Below are 25333 nucleotides of genomic sequence, written 5' to 3' on the forward strand. Positions count from 1 at the left end.
TCATAGGACCTGTCTTTCTCTTAAGGAATTATGCTGCCACCAGTGGGGTCTAACCCACTAAATTGTTGTTCCCTTGCTAAAGCAAGTTTAGCTTGGGCCAGGGCTACCTCCTCCCTCTCTATCTGGAGTCTGACAGCTCTCATCCTGGCCTCATGCTCTTTTCTCTGGGGAGAAGTCATTCCCCTTTTAGATTCCCTTGAGGCCTTAGAAAGGTGAGAATCCCTGGAAGGAGATCTCTCCCTTCTATTGCCTGGAAGTATTCTGTTATGTACTCTGGGGAGGTGCTGGCCCTCTCCATTTCCATGTAGGTCCAAGTTGACTTGGCTAAGCCTCCCAAGTGGTACCTGGCTATCCCTCTGATCCTGATCTGACTCTTCCTCTTCTGATTCAGGGTCCACCTCCTCATCTTCTGCTTCTGGGGTGGTGTTCTCAGTATCTGGGAGATTCACTCCTTCTCCTGCCCCTGAGGGAACTACACTCGTTTTCTCAAGATCATCCTTCTCCAGGATGGCTATCAGGATGGGAATGGTAGGGTTGTGACCCTTTTTCAGCTTCCTTGCAGTGCACAAGGCACTCAGGTCCCTATGGCTGAGTTTGTCATAGTTGGAAGGTGCCTGGGTAAGGTCACCTGTCACAGGTATAGCAATGGTTTGCTCACCTGTGCCAAACATGACTCTAGTGAGGTGTAAGTGGTGCACTTACCTACACTAAGTGTTTTCCTACTGTACCTTGCTAGTGAGTTGTAGGCAGGGTGTGCTAAGCCCTTTGATCTACAACTACTAAGTTCAGTAGAACTTAAATATGTAAGCTTTGTTTATATGTACCTAAGGTACTTAATGTGATCTTTCAATTTGATAAAACGATTGCAATGGTAAAACAACAGCAAGCTCAAATCCCAACCGCTGCACACCAATGTGAGAAGTTGGCCTGATGTATGATGTCCACAATTCTGTGGGCACCTTGTATCAGTCCAAACAATCCCTTATGGTGGTGGTTGTAAGTCAACCTTAAAAAGACAAGCTATCCTAGTGGTAGCATGGACTAAGCAGCCTTCAGGCTACACTCAAGAGGGCATGTGAAGCCAGCTGTTTTACCATATGTAATCCTGTAATATCAAATGAAAGGACACCACACAAGTTATATATTATAAAAATATATGTATTTATTCGCAGAATAATCCCCTGTACTCTTTATGAGTATAGAAGCACAAGCGTTTAAACAAAAGCACAATATAACATATGAAAGTTGCACGTTTATGGATGAGGCCGGTGGCCCATCAAACCATATATCAAAAAAGTGGTATAACTATCACTATTCGATCAGTGGTAAGGCCTAGGGCCTTGGGAATCGCTGGGACTACACTGGACTAACAGCAGTTAGGACGGGAGTAGCCCGCGGGATTCCGGTGCAGAGCTAAAAGCACACGCATGCACCAATGCAAAGTCAATGGTGCGTAAAAGTTATCGAGTTACAGTTTTAGGAGTCTTCCGACTGGACTAGGACACTAGAGGTGTAAAGCACTACAGGAGCACCGGCGTTCAAGAGTTACCTCACCCACAGGAAGCGGGTGCACAGGTGCAAAAGCGTGTCGGGTTTCGTCGTGTAGATCTATGGAGCCTGGAGATGAAGATGCTGCAGGTGGCCAGAAGAGAAGAGTCCGGTATGATCCAAGGGTGGATCGAAGATGTTGAGTACCTGAAAGCAGAGGGGACAGAGTCTGGGTCACTAGCCAGTGACCAGGAAGGAACCAGGAAGGAACCAGGTGATGTCGGGCGCAATCAGGTGGTTGTCGTGAAGCTTGTCTCCGCTGCCACGTGGACTCTGGGGCACAGAGGATGTCCAGGAGTGGATCACGAGCTGTCCCACGAAGGCTCTCGCTGTCGGCGGTGTCGGCTTCCGGATCGGAGTTAACAAGCCGTGGCAAGGGCAACCCACGCAGGATTCGAAGATTGCTTCTTACTCGGACCAGCAAGGTCAGAGCGGGTGTTCCTTTTCAGGGGAGCGAGGGCCAGTCTGGAGCAACCAGACTAACGGAGCAAATTCAAAGGTTCGTCGGTACTGGGGCCACTAGCCAACGGGCAAGCGACCGGACCAACGCTTCAAGCAGGAAAATGCAAAAGGGCCCCACGCAGCACTCGATGAGTTTGGAGGGGTGAGCTTCGGTGCAAAAGCTGCTCGGGGCTGGGGCTTCTCAAACCCAATGCACAGCTTCGTGGGAGCCTCGGAAGCTGCACGGTCAGCACTTCGTAGTTTTTCCAAGACGGCCGGCCCCACGCTTCGGGTCGCCTCCACGGGTCTCAGCTTTGCAGGGACTGCGGATCGGGCTGTTGGAAGGCAGGAACTCTGGGTCTTGTCGATCTCTGTTGCTCGAGTTCCGGTGGGAACTGCAACAAAGCAAATGGTGACGCGCTGGATGGTGCCTGTTTACACAGGGTGGTCACTCCTTGACCACAAGGGAGATTCTTCAGTCTTCTACGTCGAGTAGGATGTCGAAGGGTCCAGAGTTTTGTTTCATTAGTTTCAGTCAGGATAATCTGCTGTGCATTGGCACTGCTCCCACCTTTATTCCAAATATGGGGGCTGGATTACCTGCTAGGTCCCTCCTAGAGGTGGGACCCAGGAAGGGGGTGGTTACACCCCTTTCCCTTTGTCCAGTTTCACGCCAGAGATGGGGCTGGAGTGCCCCAGAACTGGTATGACTGGATTTTGCATGGGACACCTTGTGTGCCCCAGGCAGTGTCTAGTTCCTTTCAACCCTCCCTGCTGCAATCCACTATCTCCTGTCTGGGGTGGTGTAGCACCTCCCTGTGACAGGAAACCCTTTGTCCAGGCCTCCCTTGCCAAGTTTCGGTCAGCAGCAGGAGGTCAGACTTGTGTCGGAGCAGCAGCATCCATTTTGTGATGCTGAGGCTCTGGTTAGGATTAACCGCGTTTTAAGTAAAGTAACATGTCTTCTCCCTCTAGAAGGGTGGAATGCTACCCCGTCGCCAGAACTGGCGAGGGGGTAGTATTCCAAAGTGTATGACACCAAACACGACATGTTTTGATAAAGCCAAACCAAAGTTAGCATTAACCGCGAGGATTATAATGCACTTAAGAGTATATGGTATGGCAATATCACTGGAACAGCAGTAAGGAAATGGTTCCGAACACTGCAGACAGGCTCAGCTCATGCTAGAGCACCATCTCACATAAAACCAAGCACTCTGCCTCCAGGATTGTTAAGGCCTGCCATATGAGTGACTTATAGATGCACATGTGTCCAGATATAGGTTTAGACATAGGTATGCTATATCTAAGCAAGGGGTGAGTACACCACCTTGCCCCAGCTGTGTGATCAGCCAGTTGTGTCGATTTGGAGTGCCAGCCAGGGGTGGAAAAAGATATGCTGCAGCCCCTGGTAGGCCTTGGATGCACCTATGCCCTGGGCACCTATAGTGCACTGTACAGGTGCTGATAAGGTGTCCAATACCAATTTAGTTATGCACCTAGGGTATATGGAGTCCATTTTAAAGAGAGAGCAGATAGCCTGGAGCCCTGAATGGCAGGGTCCCAGGCCAACTAAGTCGAAAACCAGCTAAACACAAGCCAAAAAATCTGGGGTAACCATAGTCAGGTATCCACCTTCCTACAGGCTCTGATTGTGGAAAGCACACCTTACAAGCACACGATAACCGTCATGTAATAAATAGTGCAACAATTTACTTGGCAGCATATTTCGAGCTGCTAATTTATCGTTTTAGTCGAGGAATTATATGGAATAAATTATGGCCATCAAAAGGATATCATGGTCCATTTTGGGAAGCGGCCCCAGTGTAGCTTCTTGTTCATAAATGGAGCTTTGCACCTTCGCCTTGTTCTATTGGATTTTACTTGTGAGGAATGTGAACATAAACAAGCATTTACAATGCAATGGTCTCGGCATTATTAAAGGTAGAGCTATTGGCATAGTTCATGACATTTTTTTCCATTTTTTTCCTTAAAACATAAATAAATGGTATTGTCATTTACAATGGCAATAGGTGAGCATTAGAGAGTAGTAGAGAGTATTTGCGGACACAGAGCCCCCCACACACACAGAGCCCCACACACACACACAGAGAGCCCCACACGCACACACAGAGCCCCACACGCACACACAGAGCCCCACACGCACACACACAGAGCCCCACACACACACACAGAGCCCCACACACACAGAGCCCCGCACACACAGAGCCCCCCGCACACACAGAGCCCCCCACACACAAACACAGAGCCCCACACACACAGAGCCCCACACACACAGAGCCCCACACACACAGAGCCCCCCCCACACACACACACAGAGCCCCACATACACACATACAGAGCCACACACACACATACAGAGCCCCCCCCCACACACAGAGCCACACATACACACAGAGCCCCACACACACAGAGCCCCCCACACACAGAGCCCCCCACATACACAGAGCCCCCCCACACACAGAGCCCCCCCACACACAGAGCCCCCCCCACACACACAGAGCCCCCCCACACACAGAGCCCCCCCCACACACACACACACACAGCCCCACACACACACAGAGCCCCCACACACAGAGCCCCCCACACACAGAGCCCCACACACACACAGAGCCCCACACACACACAGAGCCCCACACACACACACACACACAGAGCCCCCCACACACACAGCGAGCCACACACACACACACACACAGCGAGCCACACACACACACACACACACACACGCACACACAGCGAGCCACACACACAGCGAGCCACACACACACACACACACACACACACACCCCAATCTCTGAGCTTTAACTCAATGAACAGAACCCCGGTGCTACGAACCCCTTTAATCAGTCGCATCCATTGCATTTTCTGAAACAACTAGAAACCCTAGGACTAGTAGTTTCACTCGAGTCAAAACAGGCTCTTTTTTAACTGTTCTATTTTGCTGGGGATGCCTGCAGCCAGGTGAGTTAATGTATCAAAATACAGCACAACAGGCAAACACTGGCATAGACCAAGCAAACAGGAGATCAATTTGGAGTAGGTCTTGCAATTGGTCTTGGCTGTGCGTGTTACAACTTTAACATCTCTCTAGTAGTCTCAGAAATATTACATCGGTAGAAAGGGCACCCACTGCTGTGGTATAACGCACAAACACGTCCATTCAGAAACTTCTTTTTCCGATAGCACAACAGGCCTGCAAGAAAAATATGTGTCCTAAACACTCATTTCTGACTAGAGAGTAGGCACCATGTTATTAACATAGCCTGCAATGGAAAGAAAACAAAATAAAAACAAGCACAATGAGGAGCAGGTGGGCAACCAAGCACAACGAGGAGTGGGCGGGCAGGCAACCAAGCACAACGAGAGGGGGGCGGGCGGGCAACCAAGCACAATGAGGAGCGGGCAGGCAACCAAGCACAACGAGGGGGGGGGCGGGCGGGCAACCAAGCACAACGAGAGGGGGGCGGGCAACCAAGCACAATGAGGAGCGGGCGGGCAACCAAGCACAACGAGGGGGGGCGGACGGGAAACAAAGCACAACGAGGGGGGCAACCAAGCACAACGAGGAGCGGGCGGGCAACCAAGCACAACGAGGGGGGCGGGCGGGAAACAAAGCACAACGAGGTGGGCGGGCGGGCAACAAAGCACAACGAGGGGGGCGGGAAACAAAGCACAACAAGGGGGTAGGAAAGCGGGCACAACGAGGGAAGGGGGGCAGAGAAGGGCCTCTCACCTGCATTGTAGAAGCAGGTCCAGTACACCGGTCTTCCCGAGGAGCGCTCCACACCACCACGTTTCTCCGAGGCAAAGCAGAAATGGGTCAGAGAAACCACCGCCATTTTTGTGATTGGGGGGAGTGTTTTTGTTCTCTCCTCTTCCCATTGGCTGGAATGTAAAATTCCAGCCAATGGGAAGAGGAGAGAAAGTAAATAGAAAGAAAGTTAAAAAACACGCCCCCGAATCCGAAAAACACGGGGCTTGAATCGAGTGATGCCCCTCTCCTCCAATGGCTGGCCAGCATTTACGAGGCCAGCCAATGGAGAAGAGAGGCGGGTTCCAAGCCCCCTCTAAGAAACATTAAATTTTGGGCTCCGCCCACTGCTACGCAGTGCGTCAGTCCTCGACCTAAAAAGGGCAGATCTGTGACTCAAGGGCGCCTTCATTTCATCCCTCCCCCTTGTGCTTTTGATATTGAAGGAACAAAAGGCCTCGCTCACCCCTTCTAAGGATCTCAGCAGAGGAAGGGGCATTGCAAAAGGGATTTAGGGAGAGCTAAGATAACTTCTCCCCCACTGCCAGCGCCGACAAGTTCCATGAAAGGGAAAGCGCTTACAAAAAAAAAAGCGGCTGTGAAAGTGAAAGCGATCGTGTGTGGAAAAGCCCTGGTCCCAGAAAAGTAAACGACATGTGCAGAATAACAATTAATGAAAAGAAAAAAGCACACCCTGAACGCGTCAAATCCTCGTGTGCATAGTACTGCTGGTCACTGCAGACGACACAAAAATGCTGTGACTAAAAGAAGAAGCACAGCCGTGAAAGCGACGTGGCCGTTAAATACAACAGATAATCCTGGGTGCGTGTGCCTACAACTGTGACAAGCTGCATGCCGTATGTAAGCAACAAATAATCCTGGGTGCGCTTAACGTGTTAAATTCTCGTGTCCCTAGTACTGCTGGTCACTGCAGACGGCACAAAAAACTGTAATAAAGAAAAAACACACCCTGAACATCCGCAAAATAACAATTAATAAAAAAATAAACACACCCTGAACGCGTTGAATTCTCATGTCCCTAGTACTGTGGTTAAATCATTTTAAAAAGCGGCAGCAGTGCAAGTGAAATTGTTAGTTTTAAGATTAGAGACACTGGCAATTCACAGACAGTAAGCAAACTGATTGCAGCAAAAAGACAGAAGTGGATGCCTGCTTGTGCCCCGGGGGAACTACAGGACAGCAAAAATAAAAGGACACGCAAAGCGGCATTTTGTTGCTATGGCAACAAAATGGCGTGAGACTGTTCACAGTCCCTACGGACACGTGCATGCTGTTTGCTATGGACAAATGGCGAGAGCAACCATGTTTGTCCATGCAGACGCGTGCATGAAAGCCCTCTGCAGAATTGATTCCAAAAGGCACTCGCAAAAGCGAGAGCAGCGCATGCGCTGCCTTCGCCAGACGAGACCTAAAACAACATAAGTGAGTGAGCTTGGGTGAATTACCTCTTTAAAGCTAGCAAGAGGACGGACAACCCCTAACCAGGCTCCAGTCCCCTGTGCATCAAATACCCAGCTGGTTACCTGTCCTGCACGCCGCTTGACTCCTCCTCATGTTTAATGCCTTCCTAATAACAGTAGAGCCGCATCCTCAAGTCCCTCTTCTCTGTCAGCAAACTTGCCTTCGGTGAAAGGCATTCACACCAACCAGAAGCAACATGGCAAAAACAGTCATAGTGGCAGTTTGGGCATTCTGCTTTCCAGTAAACAGACTGGCGCACAGCGTGAAAAGACTATCTTATACTGTGGCAAGCATGGAGGGAGAGAAGTGTCCGCCCATTCATGACGTGGCAAAGAGCACGCTGGGCTTCAACGTACAGCGCCCAGCAAGACTTAATATATTCTGCTCAATTCCTCACTAAGGTATCGCCTCCTCACCTTATGTGGAGCAAGGGCTGAAAAGAGCTAAGCCCTGCGTAATCACATCACTTCATAAAAGATATTCAGTACATTCACGCATGCACTGGAAATGCCTGTTAGGGTCCAGCTATCTGCTTCGTCCATTGAACAACCGATCGGAGAGTAAGACATTTAAGTATAGGTATTAGGTAATGTGAATGAAAAAATGTAAAACAAAGGGTTGAAAGGGCCTACAGATGGGAGGGGCGCAGCCCCCACGCCCCAACACAGGAACTGCTGCTGAGATGTCAATCCTCGCCACAGACACGCCATTGAGACACACCTCCAGGTACAGCAAGCTGTACTGTGTATGTGTTTTATGTAAGGCCCGTCAGTGAGCGGCAAGTGAAACCTGATAAGCGCGCTCACCTCGGGCAGCCAGTCACCCAGCAACCTTAGCCTCCTAACTGGCCATGAAGGGATAGGGCCGGTCCATATTTTGCGAAAAATGTTATGCAAGCTTTTGAAAGCAGACTCGGCGTAAATTAAATTAAGCTTGGCCCCTTATATGCAGACAGTGCAGTAAATTAAATAAATAAAAAACGTAATGGTGCGTGGCCGCTTAAAAGCGCACCGCGCCATAAATTAAATAAAAAACTATTACAGGCGAGTGGCTCCTTGAAAGCGGACGGCACTGAAAATAAAAAAAAAAGAAACAACTAATAAAGGCGCGTGGCCGCTTGAAAGTGGACCACGCCGTAAATGAATTAAATAAATAAGCGCGGACGCTATAGTTGAAGCGGACCGTGCTGTAATGTAAAAAATACATTATTAATATAATTGGGCACCCTATCACAGCTTACCTCAGGCACCCTGCCGCACCTTTACCTCAGGCACCCTGCCGCACCTTTACCTCAGGTACCCTGCCGCACCTTTACCTCAGGCACCCTGCCGCACCTTTACCTCAGGCACCCTGCCGCACCTTTACCTCAGGCACCCTGCCGCACCTTTACCTCAGGCACCCTGCCGCATCTTTACCTCAGGCACCCTGCCGCACCTTTACCTCAGGCACCCTGCCTCACCTTTACCACAGGCACCCTACCGTACCTTACCACAGGCACCCTACCGTACCTTACCTCAGGTACCCTATCTTAACTTACCTCAGGTACCCTATCTTAACTTATCTCAGGCACCCTACCGTACCTTACCTCATGCACCCTACCGTACCTTACCTCAGGCACCCTGCCGCACCTTTACCTCAGGCACCCTGCCTCACCTTTACCACAGGCACCCTACCGTACCTTACCACAGGCACCCTACCGTACCTTACCACAGGCACCCTACCGTACCTTACCTTACCACAGGCACCCTACCGTACCTTACCTTACCACAGGCACCCTACCGTACCTTACCTTACCTCAGGTACCCTACCGTACCTTACCTTACCTCAGGTACCGTACCTTACCTTACCTTACCTCAGGTACCGTACCTTACCTCAGGTACCGTACCTTACCTTACCTCAGGTACCGTACCTTACCTTACCTCAGGTACCGTACCGTACCTTACCTCAGGCACCCTACCGTAGCTTACCTCAGGCACCCTACCGTACCTTACCTTACCTCAGGTACCCTACCGTACCTTACCTTACCTCATGTACCCTACCGTACCGTACCTTACCTCATGTACCCTACCGTACCTTACCTTACCTCAGGTACCCTACCGTACCTTACCTTACCTTACCTCAGGTACCCTACCGTACCTTACCTTACCTCAGGTACCCTACCGTACCTTACCTCAGGTACCGTACCTTACCTCAGGTACCGTACCTTACCTCAGGTACCCTACCTTACCTTACCTCAGGTACCCTATCTTAACTTACCTCAGGTACCCTATCTTAACTTATCTCAGGCACCCTACCGTACCTTACCTCATGCACCCTACCGTACCTTACCTCGGGCACCCTACCGTACCGTACCTTACCTCAGGTACCCCAACCTTACCTTACCTCAGGTACCCTACCGTACCTTACCTTACCTCAGGTACCCTACTGTACCCTACCGTACCTTACCTCAGGTACCCTACCGTACCTTACCTCAAGTACCCTACCTTACCTTACCTCAGGCACCCTACCGTACCGTACCTTACCTCAGGCACCCTACCGTACCTTACCTCAGGCACCCTACCGTACCTTACCTCAGGCACCCTACCGTACCTTACCTCAGGCACCCTACCGTACCTTACCTCAGGCACCCTACCGTACCTTACCTCAGGCACCCTACCGTACCTTACCTCAGGCACCCTACCGTACCTTACCTCAGGCACCCTACCGTACCTTACCTCAGGCACCCTACCGTACCTTACCTCAGGCACCCTACCGTACCTTACCTCAGGCACCCTACCGTACCTTACCTCAGGTACCCTACCGTACCTTACCTCAGGCACCCTACCGTACCGTACCCTACCTCAGGTACCCTACCGTACCTTACCTTACCTCAGGTACCCTACCGTACCTTACCTTACCTCAGGTACCTTACCTTACCTTACCTCAGGTACCGTACCTTACCTTACCTCAGGTACCGTACCTTACCTTACCTCAGGTACCCTACCGTACCTTACCTTACCTCAGGTACCCTACCGTAACTTACCTCAGGTACCCTACCGTACCTTACCTCAGGCACCCTACCGTACCTTACCTCAGGCACCCTACCGTACCTTACCTCAGGCACCCTACCGTACCTTACCTCAGGTACCCTACCGTACCTTACCTCAGGTACCCTACCGTACCTTACCTCAGGTACCCTACCGTACCTTACCTCAGGTACCCTACCGTACCTTACCACAGGCACCCTACCGTACCTTACCTTACCACAGGCACCCTACCGTACCTTACCTTACCTCAGGTACCCTACCGTACCTTACCTTACCTTACCTTACCTTACCTCAGGTACCGTACCTTACCTTACCTCAGGTACCGTACCTTACCTTACCTCAGGTACCGTACCTTACCTTACCTCAGGCACCCTACCGTACCTTACCTCAGGCACCCTACCGTACCTTACCTCAGGCACCCTACCGTACCTTACCTTACCTCAGGTACCCTACCGTACCGTACCTTACCTCATGTACCCTACCGTACCTTACCTTACCTCAGGTACCCTACCGTACCTTACCTCAGGTACCGTACCTTACCTCAGGTACCGTACCTTACCTCAGGTACCGTACCTTACCTCAGGTACCGTACCTTACCTCAGGTACCGTACCTTACCTTACCTCAGGTACCCTATCTTAACTTATCTCAGGCACCCTACCGTACCTTACCTCATGCACCCTACCGTACCTTACCTCAGGCACCCTACCGCTTGAAAGTGGACCACGCCGTAAATGAATTAAATAAATAAGCGCGGACGCTATAGTTGAAGCGGACCGTGCTGTAATGTAAAAAATACATTATTAATATAATTGGGCACCCTATCACAGCTTACCTCAGGCACCCTGCCGCACCTTTACCTCAGGCACCCTGCCGCACCTTTACCTCAGGTACCCTGCCGCACCTTTACCTCAGGCACCCTGCCGCACCTTTACCTCAGGCACCCTGCCGCACCTTTACCTCAGGCACCCTGCCGCACCTTTACCTCAGGCACCCTGCCGCATCTTTACCTCAGGCACCCTGCCGCACCTTTACCTCAGGCACCCTGCCTCACCTTTACCACAGGCACCCTACCGTACCTTACCACAGGCACCCTACCGTACCTTACCTCAGGTACCCTATCTTAACTTACCTCAGGTACCCTATCTTAACTTATCTCAGGCACCCTACCGTACCTTACCTCATGCACCCTACCGTACCTTACCTCAGGCACCCTGCCGCACCTTTACCTCAGGCACCCTGCCTCACCTTTACCACAGGCACCCTACCGTACCTTACCACAGGCACCCTACCGTACCTTACCACAGGCACCCTACCGTACCTTACCTTACCACAGGCACCCTACCGTACCTTACCTTACCACAGGCACCCTACCGTACCTTACCTTACCTCAGGTACCCTACCGTACCTTACCTTACCTCAGGTACCGTACCTTACCTTACCTTACCTCAGGTACCGTACCTTACCTCAGGTACCGTACCTTACCTTACCTCAGGTACCGTACCGTACCTTACCTCAGGCACCCTACCGTAGCTTACCTCAGGCACCCTACCGTACCTTACCTTACCTCAGGTACCCTACCGTACCTTACCTTACCTCATGTACCCTACCGTACCGTACCTTACCTCATGTACCCTACCGTACCTTACCTTACCTCAGGTACCCTACCGTACCTTACCTTACCTTACCTCAGGTACCCTACCGTACCTTACCTTACCTTACCTCAGGTACCCTACCGTACCTTACCTCAGGTACCGTACCTTACCTCAGGTACCGTACCTTACCTCAGGTACCCTACCTTACCTTACCTCAGGTACCCTATCTTAACTTACCTCAGGTACCCTATCTTAACTTATCTCAGGCACCCTACCGTACCTTACCTCATGCACCCTACCGTACCTTACCTCGGGCACCCTACCGTACCGTACCTTACCTCAGGTACCCCAACCTTACCTTACCTCAGGTACCCTACCGTACCTTACCTTACCTCAGGTACCCTACTGTACCCTACCGTACCTTACCTCAGGTACCCTACCGTACCTTACCTCAAGTACCCTACCTTACCTTACCTCAGGCACCCTACCGTACCGTACCTTACCTCAGGCACCCTACCGTACCTTACCTCAGGCACCCTACCGTACCTTACCTCAGGCACCCTACCGTACCTTACCTCAGGCACCCTACCGTACCTTACCTCAGGCACCCTACCGTACCTTACCTCAGGCACCCTACCGTACCTTACCTCAGGCACCCTACCGTACCTTACCTCAGGCACCCTACCGTACCTTACCTCAGGCACCCTACCGTACCTTACCTCAGGCACCCTACCGTACCTTACCTCAGGCACCCTACCGTACCTTACCTCAGGTACCCTACCGTACCTTACCTCAGGCACCCTACCGTACCGTACCTTACCTCAGGTACCCTACCGTACCTTACCTTACCTCAGGTACCCTACCGTACCTTACCTTACCTCAGGTACCTTACCTTACCTTACCTCAGGTACCGTACCTTACCTTACCTCAGGTACCGTACCTTACCTTACCTCAGGTACCCTACCGTACCTTACCTTACCTCAGGTACCCTACCGTAACTTACCTCAGGTACCCTACCGTACCTTACCTCAGGCACCCTACCGTACCTTACCTCAGGCACCCTACCGTACCTTACCTCAGGTACCCTACCGTACCTTACCTCAGGTACCCTACCGTACCTTACCTCAGGTACCCTACCGTACCTTACCTCAGGTACCCTACCGTACCTTACCACAGGCACCCTACCGTACCTTACCTTACCACAGGCACCCTACCGTACCTTACCTTACCTCAGGTACCCTACCGTACCTTACCTTACCTCAGGTACCGTACCTTACCTTACCTTACCTTACCTTACCTCAGGTACCGTACCTTACCTTACCTCAGGTACCGTACCTTACCTTACCTCAGGCACCCTACCGTACCTTACCTCAGGCACCCTACCGTACCTTACCTCAGGCACCCTACCGTACCTTACCTTACCTCAGGTACCCTACCGTACCGTACCTTACCTCATGTACCCTACCGTACCTTACCTTACCTCAGGTACCCTACCGTACCTTACCTCAGGTACCGTACCTTACCTCAGGTACCGTACCTTACCTCAGGTACCGTACCTTACCTCAGGTACCGTACCTTACCTTACCTCAGGTACCCTATCTTAACTTATCTCAGGCACCCTACCGTACCTTACCTCATGCACCCTACCGTACCTTACCTCAGGCACCCTACCGTACCTTACCTCAGGCACCCTACCGTACCTTACCTCAGGCACCCTACCTTACCTTACCTCAGGCACCCTACCTTACCTTACCTCAGGCACCCTACCTTACCTTACCTCAGGTACCCTACCGTACCTTACCTTACCTCAGGTACCCTACCGTACCGTACCTTACCTTACCTCAGGTACCCTACCGTACCTTACCTCAGGTACCCTACCGTACCTTACCTCAAGTACCCTACCTTACCTTACCTTATCTCAGGCACCCTACCGTACCTTACCTCATGCACCCTACCGTACCTTACCTCAGGCACCCTACCTTACCTTACCTCAGGTACCCTACCGTACCTTACCTTACCTCAGGTACCCTACCGTACCTTACCTTACCTCAGGTACCCTACCGTACCGTACCTTACCTTACCTCAGGTACCCTACCGTACCTTACCTTACCTTACCTCAGGTACCCTACCGTACCTTACCTCAGGTACCCTACCGTACCTTACCTCAGGTACCCTACCGTACCTTACCTCAGGTACCCTACCGTACCTTACCTCAGGCACCCTACCTTACCTTACCTTACCTTACCTCAGGCACCCTACCTTACCTTACCTTACCTCAGGCACCCTACCGTACCTTACCTCAGGCACCCTACCGTACCTTACCTCAGGCACCCTACCGTACCTTACCTCAGGTACCCTACCGTACCTTACCTTACCTTACCTCAGGTACCCTACCGTACCTTACCTTACCTCAGGTACCGTACCGTACCTTACCTTACCTCAGGTACCATACCTTACCTTACCTCAGGTACCGTACCTTACCTTACCTCAGGTACCCTACCGTACCTTACCTCAGGTACCCTACCGTACCTTACCTCAGGTACCCTACCGTACCTTACCTCAGGTACCCTACCGTACCTTACCTCAGGTACCCTACCGTACCTTACCTCAGCTACCCTACCGTACCTTACCTCAGCTACCCTACCGTACCTTACCTCAGGCACCCTACCGTACCTTACCTCAGGCACCCTACCGTACCTTACCTCAGGCACCCTACCGTACCTTACCTCAGGTACCCTACCGTACCTTACCTCAGGTACCCTACCTTACCTTACCTCAGGTACCCTACCGTACCTTACCTCAGGTACCCTACCGTACCTTACCTCAGGTACCCTACCGTACCTTACCTCAGGTACCCTACCGTACCTTACCTCAGGCACCCTACCGTACCTTACCTCAGGCACCCTACCGTACCTTACCTCAGGTACCGTACCTTACCTTACCTCAGGCACCCTACCGTACCTTACCTCAGGCACCCTACCGTACCTTACCTCAGGCACCCTACCGTACCTTACCTCAGGTACCGTACCTTACCTTACCTCAGGCACCCTACCGTACCTTACCTCAGGCACCCTACCGTACCTTACCTCAGGCACCCTACCGTACCTTACCTCAGGTACCCTACCGTACCTTACCTCAGGTACCCTACCGTACCTTACCTCAGGTACCGTACCTTACCTTACCTCAGGCACCCTACCGTACCTTACCTCAGGCACCCTACCGTACCTTACCTCAGGCACCCTACCGTACCTTACCTTACCTCAGGTACCCTACCGTACCGTACCTTACCTCATGTACCCTACCGTACCTTACCTTACCTCAGGTACCCTACCGTACCTTACCTCAGGTACCGTACCTTACCTCAGGTACCGTACCTTACCTCAGGTACCGTACCTTACCTCAGGTACCGTACCTTACCTTACCTCAGGTACCGTACCTTACCTTACCTCAGGTACCGTACCTTACCTTACCTCAGGTACCCTACCGTACCTTACCTTACCTCAGGTACCCTACCGTACCTTACCTCAGGTACCCTACCGTACCTTACCTCAGGCACCCTACCGTACCTTACCTTACCTCAGGCACCCTACCGTACCTTACCTCAGGTACCCTACCGTACCTTACCTCAGGTACCCTACCGTACCTTACCTCAGGTACCCTACCGTACCTTACCTCAGGTACCCTACCGTACCTTACCTCAGGTACCCTACCGTACCTTACCACAGGCACCCTACCGTACCTTACCTTACCACAGGCACCCTACCGTACCTTACCTTACCTCAGGTACCCTACCGTACCTTACCTTACCTCAGGTACCGTACCTTACCTTACCTTACCTCAGGTACCGTACCTTACCTTACCTCAGGTACCGTACCTTACCTTACCTCAGGCACCCTACCGTACCTTACCTCAGGCACCCTACCGTACCTTACCTCAGGCACCCTACCGTACCTTACCTCAGGCACCCTACCGTACCTTACCTTACCTCAGGTACCCTACCGTACCGTACCTTACCTCATGTACCCTACCGTACCGTACCTTACCTCATGTACCCTACCGTACCTTACCTTACATCAGGTACCCTACCGTACCTCAGGTACCGTACCTTACCTCAGGTACCGTACCTTACCTCAGGTACCGTACCTTACCTCAGGTACCGTACCTTACCTCAGGTACCGTACCTTACCTCAGGTACCGTACCTTACCTCAGGTACCGTACCTTACCTTACCTCAGGTACCCTATCTTAACTTATCTCAGGCACCCTACCGTACCTTACCTCATGCACCCTACCGTACCTTACCTCAGGCACCCTACCGTACCTTACCTCAGGCACCCTACCGTACCTTACCTCAGGCACCCTACCTTACCTTACCTCAGGTACCCTACCGTACCTTACCTTACCTCAGGTACCCTACCGTACCTTACCTTACCTTACCTCAGGTACCCTACCGTACCTTACCTCAGGTACCCTACCGTACCTTACCTTAAGTACCCTACCGTACCTTACCTCAAGTACCCTACCGTACCTTACCTCAAGTACCCTACCTTACCTTACCTTATCTCAGGCACCCTACCGTACCTTACCTCATGCACCCTACCGTACCTTACCTCAGGCACCCTACCTTACCTTACCTCAGGTACCCTACCGTACCTTACCTTACCTCAGGTACCCTACCGTACCTTACCTTACCTCAGGTACCCTACCGTACCGTACCTTACCTTACCTCAGGTACCCTACCGTACCTTACCTTACCTTACCTCAGGTACCCTACCGTACCTTACCTCAGGTACCCTACCGTACCTTACCTCAGGTACCCTACCGTACCTTACCTCAGGTACCCTACCGTACCTTACCTCAAGTACCCTACCTTACCTTACCTTACCTCAGGCACCCTACCTTACCTTACCTTACCTCACGCACCCTACCTTACCTTACCTTACCTCAGGTACCCTACCGTACCGTACCTCAGGCACCCTACCATACCTTACCTCAGGCACCCTACCGTACCTTACCTCAGGCACCCTACCGTACCTTACCTCAGGCACCCTACCGTACCTTACCTCAGGCACCCTACCGTACCTTACCTCAGGCACCCTACCGTACCTTACCTCAGGCACCCTACCGTACCTTACCTCAGGCACCCTACCGTACCTTACCTCAGGCACCCTACCGTACCGTACCTTACCTCAGGTACCCTACCGTACCTTACCTTACCTTACCTCAGGTACACTACCGTACCTTACCTTACCTCAGGTACCGTACCGTACCTTACCTTACCTCAGGTACCGTACCGTACCTTACCTTACCTCAGGTACCATACCTTACCTTACCTCAGGTACCATACCTTACCTTACCTCAGGTACCGTACCTTACCTTACCTCAGGTACCGTACCGTACCTTACCTTACCTCAGGTACCCTACCGTACCTTACCTCAGGTACCCTACCGTACCTTACCTCAGGTACCCTACCGTACCTTACCTCAGCTACCCTACCGTACCTTACCTCAGCTACCCTACCGTACCTTACCTCAGGCACCCTACCGTACCTTACCTCAGGCACCCTACCGTACCTTACCTCAGGTACCCTACCGTACCTTACCTCAGGTACCCTACCGTACCTTACCTCAGGTACCCTACCGTACCTTACCTCAGGTACCCTACCGTACCTTACCTCAGGTACCCTACCGTACCTTACCTCAGGCACCCTACCTTACCTCAGGCACCCTACCTTACCTTACCTCAGGCACCCTACCTTACCTTACCTCAGGCACCCTACCTTACCTTACCTCAGGCACCCTACCTTACCTTACCTCAGGTACCCTACCGTACCGTACCTTACCTCAGGTACCCTACCGTACCGTACCTTACCTTACGTACCCTACCGTACCGTACCTTACCTTACCTCAGGTACCCTACCGTACCTTACCTCAGTTAACCTACCGTACCTTACCTTACCTCAGGTACCCTACCGTACCTTACCTTACCTCAGGTACCCTACCTTACCTTACCTTACCTCAGGTACCGTACCTTACCCTACCTTACCTCAGGTACCCTACTGTACATTACCTCACGCACCGTACCGTACCTTACCTTAGGTATCGTACCGTACAGTACCCTACCGTACCTTACCTCAGGCACCCTACCGTACCTTACCTCAGGCACCCTACTTTACCTTACCTCAGGCACCCTACCGTACCTTACCTCAGGCACCCTACCGTACCTTACCTCAGGCACCCTACCTTACCTTACCTTAGGCACCCTACTGTACCTTACCTTACCTTAGGCACCCTACTGTACCTTACCTTACCTTACCTCAGGCACCCTACTGTACCTTACCTTACCTTACCTCAGGCACCCTACCGTACCTTACCTCAGGCACCCTACCGTACCTTACCTCAGGCACCCTACCGTACCTTACCTCAGGTACCCTACCGTACCTTACCTCAGGTACCCTACCGTACCTTACCTCAGGCACCCTACCGTACCTCAGGTACCCTACCGTACCTTACCTCAGGTACCCTACCGTACCGTACCTTACCTTACCTCAGGTACCCTACCGTACCGTACCTTACCTTACCTCAGGTACCCTACCGTACCTTACCTTACCTCAGTTACCCTACCGTACCTTACCTTACCTCAGGTACCCTACCGTACCTTACCTTACCTCAGGTACCCTACCGTACCTTACCTTACCTCAGGTACCGTACCTTACCTTACCTTACCTCAGGTACCGTACCTTACCCTACCTTACCTCAGGTACCCTACCGTACCTTACCTCAGGCACCCTACCTTACCTTACCTTACCTCAGGCACCCTACCGTACCTTACCTCAGGCACCCTACCGTACCTTACCTTACCTCAGGCACCCTACCGTACCGTACCTTACCTCAGGTACCCTACCGTACCTTACCTTACCTTACCTCAGGTACCCTACCGTACCTTACCTCAGGCACCCTACCGTACCTTACCTCAGGCACCCTACCGTACCTTACCTCAGGCACCCTACCGTACCTTACCTCAGGCACCCTACCGTACCTTACCTCAGGCACCCTACCGTACCTTACCTCAGGCACCCTACCGTACCTTACCTCAGGCACCCTACCGTACCTTACCTTACCTCAGGCACCCTACCGTACCGTACCTTACCTCAGGCACCCTACCGTACCTTACCACAGGCACCCTACCGTACCGTACCTTACCACAGGCACCCTACCGTACCGTACCTTACCACAGGCACCCTACCGTACCGTACCTTACCACAGGCACCCTACCGTACCGTACCTTACCACAGGCACCCTACCGTACCTTACCACAGGCACCCTACTGTGCCTTACCTCAGGTACCCTACCGTGCCTTACCTTACCTCAGGTACCCTACCGTGCCTTACCTTACCTCAGGCACCCTACCGTGCCTTACCTTACCTCAGGTACCCTACCGTACCTTACCTCAGGCACCCTACCGTATCTTACCTCAGGCACCCTACCGTACCTTACCTCATGCACCCTACCATACCTTACCTCAGGTATCCTACTGTACCGTACCCTACCGTACCTTACCTCAGGTACCCTACCGTACCGTACCTTACCTTACCTTACCTCAGGTACCCTACCGTACCGTACCTTACCTTACCTCAGGTACCCTACCGTACCTTACCTTACCTCAGTTACCCTACCGTACCTTACCTTACCTCAGTTACCCTACCGTACCTTACCTTACCTCAGGTACCCTACCGTACCTTACCTTACCTCAGGTACCCTACCTTACCTTACCTCAGGTACCGTACCTTACCCTACCTTACCTCAGGTACCCTACTGTACCTTACCTCATGCACCGTACCGTACCTTACCTCAGGTATCCTACCGTACAGTACCCTACCGTACCTTACCTCAGGCACCCTACCGTACCTTACCTCAGGCACCCTACCGTACCTTACCTCAGGCACCCTACCGTACCTTACCTCAGGCACCCTACCGTACCTTACCTCAGGCACCCTACCGTACCTTACCTCAGGCACCCTACCGTACCTTACCTCAGGCACCCTACCGTACCTTACCTTACCTCAGGCACCCTACCGTACCGTACCTTACCTCAGGCACCCTACCGTACCTTACCACAGGCACCCTACCGTACCGTACCTTACCACAGGCACCCTACCGTACCGTACCTTACCACAGGCACCCTACCGTACCGTACCTTACCACAGGCACCCTACCGTACCTTACCACAGGCACCCTACCGTACCTTACCACAGGCACCCTACCGTGCCTTACCTCAGGTACCCTACCGTGCCTTACCTTACCTCAGGTACCCTACCGTGCCTTACCTTACCTCAGGCACCCTACCGTGCCTTACCTTACCTCAGGCACCCTACCGTGCCTTACCTTACCTCAGGTACCCTACCGTACCTTACCTCAGGCACCCTACCGTATCTTACCTCAGGCACCCTACCGTACCTTACCTCATGCACCCTACCATACCTTACCTCAGGTATCCTACTGTACCGTACCCTACCGTACCTTACCTCAGGTACCCTACCGTACCGTACCTTACCTTACCTCAGGTACCCTACCGTACCGTACCTTACCTTACCTTACCTCAGGTACCCTACCGTACCTTACCTAACCTCAGTTACCCTACCGTACCTTACCTTACCTCAGGTACCCTACCGTACCTTACCTTACCTCAGGTACCCTACCTTACCTTACCTCAGGTACCCTACCTTACCTTACCTCAGGTACCGTACCTTACCCTACCTTACCTCAGGTACCCTACTGTACCTTACCTCATGCACCGTACCGTACCTTACCTCAGGTATCCTACCGTACCTTACCCTACCTTACCTCAGGTACCCTACTGTACCTTACCTCAGGCACCCTACTGTACCATACCTCAGGTACCCTACCGTACCGTACCTTTCCACAGGCACCCTACCGTACCGTACCTTACCACAGGCACCCTACCGTACCGTACCTTACCACAGGCACCCTACCGTGCCTTACCTTACCAGAGGCACCCTACCGTGCCTTACCTTACCTCAGGCACCCTACCGTGCCTTACCTTACCTCAGGCACCCTACCGTACCTTACCTCAGGCACCCTACCGTACCTTACCTCAGGCACCCTACCGTACCTTACCTCAGGCACCCTACCGTACCTTACCTCAGGCACCCTACCGTACCTTACCTCAGGCACCCTACCGTACCTTACCTCAGGCACCCTACCGTACCTTACCTCAGGCACCCTACCGTACCTTACCTCAGGCACCCTACCGTACCTTACCTCAGGCACCCTACCGTACCTTACCTTACCTCAGGCACCCTACAGTACCGTACCTTACCTCAGGCACCCTACCGTACCTTACCACAGGCACCCTACCGTACCGTACCTTACCACAGGCACCCTACCGTACCGTACCTTACCACAGGCACCCTACCGTACCGTACCTTACCACAGGCACCCTACCGTACCTTACCACAGGCACCCTACCGTACCTTACCACAGGCACCCTACCGTGCCTTACCTCAGGTACCCTACCGTGCCTTACCTTACCTCAGGTACCCTACCGTGCCTTACCTTACCACAGGCACCCTACCGTGCCTTACCTTACCTCAGGCACCCTACCGTGCCTTACCTTACCTCAGGCACCCTACCGTACCTTACCTCAGGCACCCTACCGTATCTTACCTCAGGCACCCTACCGTACCTTACCTCATGCACCCTACCATACCTTACCTCAGGTATCCTACTGTACCGTACCCTACCGTACCTTACCTCAGGTACCCTACCGTACCGTACCTTACCTTACCTCAGGTACCCTACCGTACCGTACCTTACCTTACCTTACCTCAGGTACCCTACCGTACCTTACCTAACCTCAGTTACCCTACCGTACCTTACCTTACCTCAGGTACCCTACCGTACCTTACCTTACCTCAGGTACCCTACCTTACCTTACCTCAGGTACCGTACCTTACCCTACCTTACCTCAGGTACCCTACTGTACCTTACCTCATGCACCGTACCGTACCTTACCTCAGGTATCCTACCGTACAGTACCCTACCGTACCTTACCTCAGGCACCCTACCGTACCTTACCTCAGGCACCCTACCGTACCTTACCTCAGGCACCCTACCGTACCTTACCTCAGGCACCCTACCGTACCTTACCTTACCTCAGGCACCCTACTGTACCTTACCTTACCTTACCTCAGGCACCCTACCGTACCTTACCTCAGGCACCCTACCGTACCTTACCTTACCTCAGGCACCCTACCGTACCTTACCTCAGGCACCCTACCGTACCTTACCTCAGGTACCCTACCGTACCTTACCTCAGGTACCCTACCGTACCTTACCTCAGGCACCCTACCTTACCTTACCTCAGGCACCCTACCTTACCTTACCTCAGGCACCCTACCTTACCTTACCTTACCTCAGGCACCCTACCTTACCTTACCTCAGGCACCCTACCTTACCTTACCTCAGGCACCCTACCTTACCGTACCTCAGGTACCCTACCGTACCGTACCTTACCTCAGGTACCCTACCGTACCGTACCTTACCTCAGGTACCCTACCGTACCGTACCTTACCTCAGGTACCCTACCGTACCGTACCTTACCTCAGGTACCCTACCGTACCGTACCTTACCTCAGGTACCCTACCGTACCGTACCTTACCTCAGGTACCCTACCGTACCTTACCTTACCTCAGGTACCCTACCGTACCTTACCTTACCTCAGGTACCGTACCTAACCTTACCTCAGGTACCCTACCGTACCTTACCTCAGGCACCCTACCGTACCTTACCTTACCTTACCTCAGGCACCCTACCGTACCTTACCTTACCTCAGGCACCCTACTGTACTTTACCTTACCTCAGGCACCCTACCGTACCGTACCTTACCTCAGGCACCCTACCGTACCGTACCTTACCTCAGGCACCCTACCGTACCGTACCTTACCACAGGCACCCTACCGTACCTTACCTTACCACAGGCACCCTACCGTACCGTACCTTTCCACAGGCACCCTACCGTACCGTACCTTACCACAGGCACCCTACCGTACCGTACCTTACCACAGGCACCCTACCGTGCCTTACCTTACCAGAGGCACCCTACCGTGCCTTACCTTACCTCAGGCACCCTACCGTGCCTTACCTTACCTCAGGCACCCTACCGTACCTTACCTCAGGCACCCTACCGTACCTTACCTCAGGCACCCTACCGTACCTTACCTCAGGCACCCTACCGTACCTTACCTCAGGCACCCTACCGTACCTTACCTCAGGCACCCTACCGTACCTTACCTCAGGCACCCTACCGTACCTTACCTCAGGCACCCTACCGTACCTTACCTCAGGCACCCTACCGTACCTTACCTCCGGCACCCTACCGTACCTTACCTCAGGCACCCTACTGTACCATACCTCAGGTACCCTACCGTACCGTACCTTACCTCAGGCACCCTACCGTACCTTACCTCAGGCACCCTACCGTACCTTACCTCAGGCACCCTACCGTACCTTACCTCAGGCACCCTACCATACCTTACCTCAGGCACCCTACCATACCTTACCTCAGGCACCCTACCGTACCTTACTCAGGCACCCTACCGTACCTTACCTCATGCACCCTACCGTACCTTACCTCAGGTATCCTACTGTACCGTACCCTACCGTACCTTACCTCAGGCACCCTACCGTACCTTACCTCAGGCACCCTACCGTACCTTACCTCAGGCACCCTACCGTACCATACCTCAGGCACCCTACTGTACTGTACCGTACCTCAGGTACCCTACCGTACCGTACCTTACCTCAGGCACCCTACAGTACCTTACCTCAGGCACCCTACCGTACCTTACCTCAGGCACCCTACCGTACCTTACCTCAGGCACCCTACCGTACCTTACCTCAGGCACCCTACCGTACCTTACCTCAGGCACCCTACCGTACCTTACCTCAGGCACCCTACCGTACCATACCTCTGGTACCCTACCGTACCGTACCTTACCTCAGGCACCCTACCGTACCTTACCTCAGGTACCCTACCGTACCTTACCTCAGGTACCCTACCGTACCTTACCTCAGGTACCCTACCGTACCGTACCGTACCTTACCTCAGGCACCCTACCGTACCTTACCTTACCTCAGGCACCCTACCGTACCTTACCTTACCTCAGGCACCCTACCGTACCGTACCTTACCACAGGCACCCTACCGTACCGTACCTTACCACAGGCACCCTACCGTACCTTACCTCAGGCACCCTACCGTACCGTACCTTACCTCAGGCACCCTAACGTACCTTACCTCAGGTACCCTAACGTACCTTACCTCAGGTACCCTACCGTACCTTACCTCAGGCACCCTACCGTACCTTACCTCAGGCACCCTACCGTACCTTACCTCAGGCACCCTACCGTACCTTACCTCAGGCACCCTACCGTACCTTACCTCAGGCACCCTACCGTACCTTACCCCAGGCACCCTACCGTACCTTACCCCAGGCACCCTACCGTACCTTACCTCAGGCACCCTACCGTACCTTACCTCAGGCACCCTACCGTACCTTACCTCAGGCACCCTACCGTACCTTACCTCAGGCACCCTACCGTACCTTACCTCAGGCACCCTACCGTACCATACCTCTGGTACCCTACCGTACCATACCTCTGGTACCCTACCGTACCATACCTCTGGTACCCTACCGTACCATACCTCTGGTACCCTACCGTACCTTACCTCATGCACCCTACCGTACCTTACCTCAGGTATCCTACTGTACCGTACCCTACCGTACCTTACCTCAGGCACCCTACTGTACCTTACCTCAGGCACCCTACCGTACCTTACCTCAGGCACCCTACCGTACCTTACCTCAGGTACCCTACCGTACCTTACCTTACCTCAGGCACCCTACCGTACCTTACCTCAGGCACCCTACCGTACCTTACCTCAGGCACCCTACCGTACCGTACCTTACCTTACCTCAGGCACCCTACCGTACCTTACCTCAGGCACCCTACCGTACCTTACCTCAGGCACCCTACCGTACCTTACCTCATGCACCCTACCGTACCTTACCTCAGGCACCCTACCGTACCATACCTCAGGCACCCTACCGTACCTTACCTTACCTCAGGCACCCTACCGTACCGTACCGTACCTTATCACAGGCACCCTACCGTACCTTACCTCAGGTACCCTACCTTACCTTACCTCAGGCACCCTACCGTACCTTACCTTACCTCAGGCACCCTACCGTACCTTACCTTACCTCAGGCACCCTACCGTACCTTACCTTACCTCAGGCACCCTACCGTACCATACCGTACCTTACCTCAGGCACCCTACCGTACCTTACCTCAGGCACCCTACCGTACCTTACCTCAGGCACCCTACCGTACCTTACCTCAGGCACCCTACCGTACCTTACCTCAGGCACCCTACCGTACCTTACCT

This window comes from Lissotriton helveticus, chromosome 4_1 (assembly GCF_964261635.1).
Source record: "Lissotriton helveticus chromosome 4_1, aLisHel1.1, whole genome shotgun sequence".
In the NCBI taxonomy this organism is placed as follows: Eukaryota; Metazoa; Chordata; class Amphibia; order Caudata; family Salamandridae; genus Lissotriton; species Lissotriton helveticus.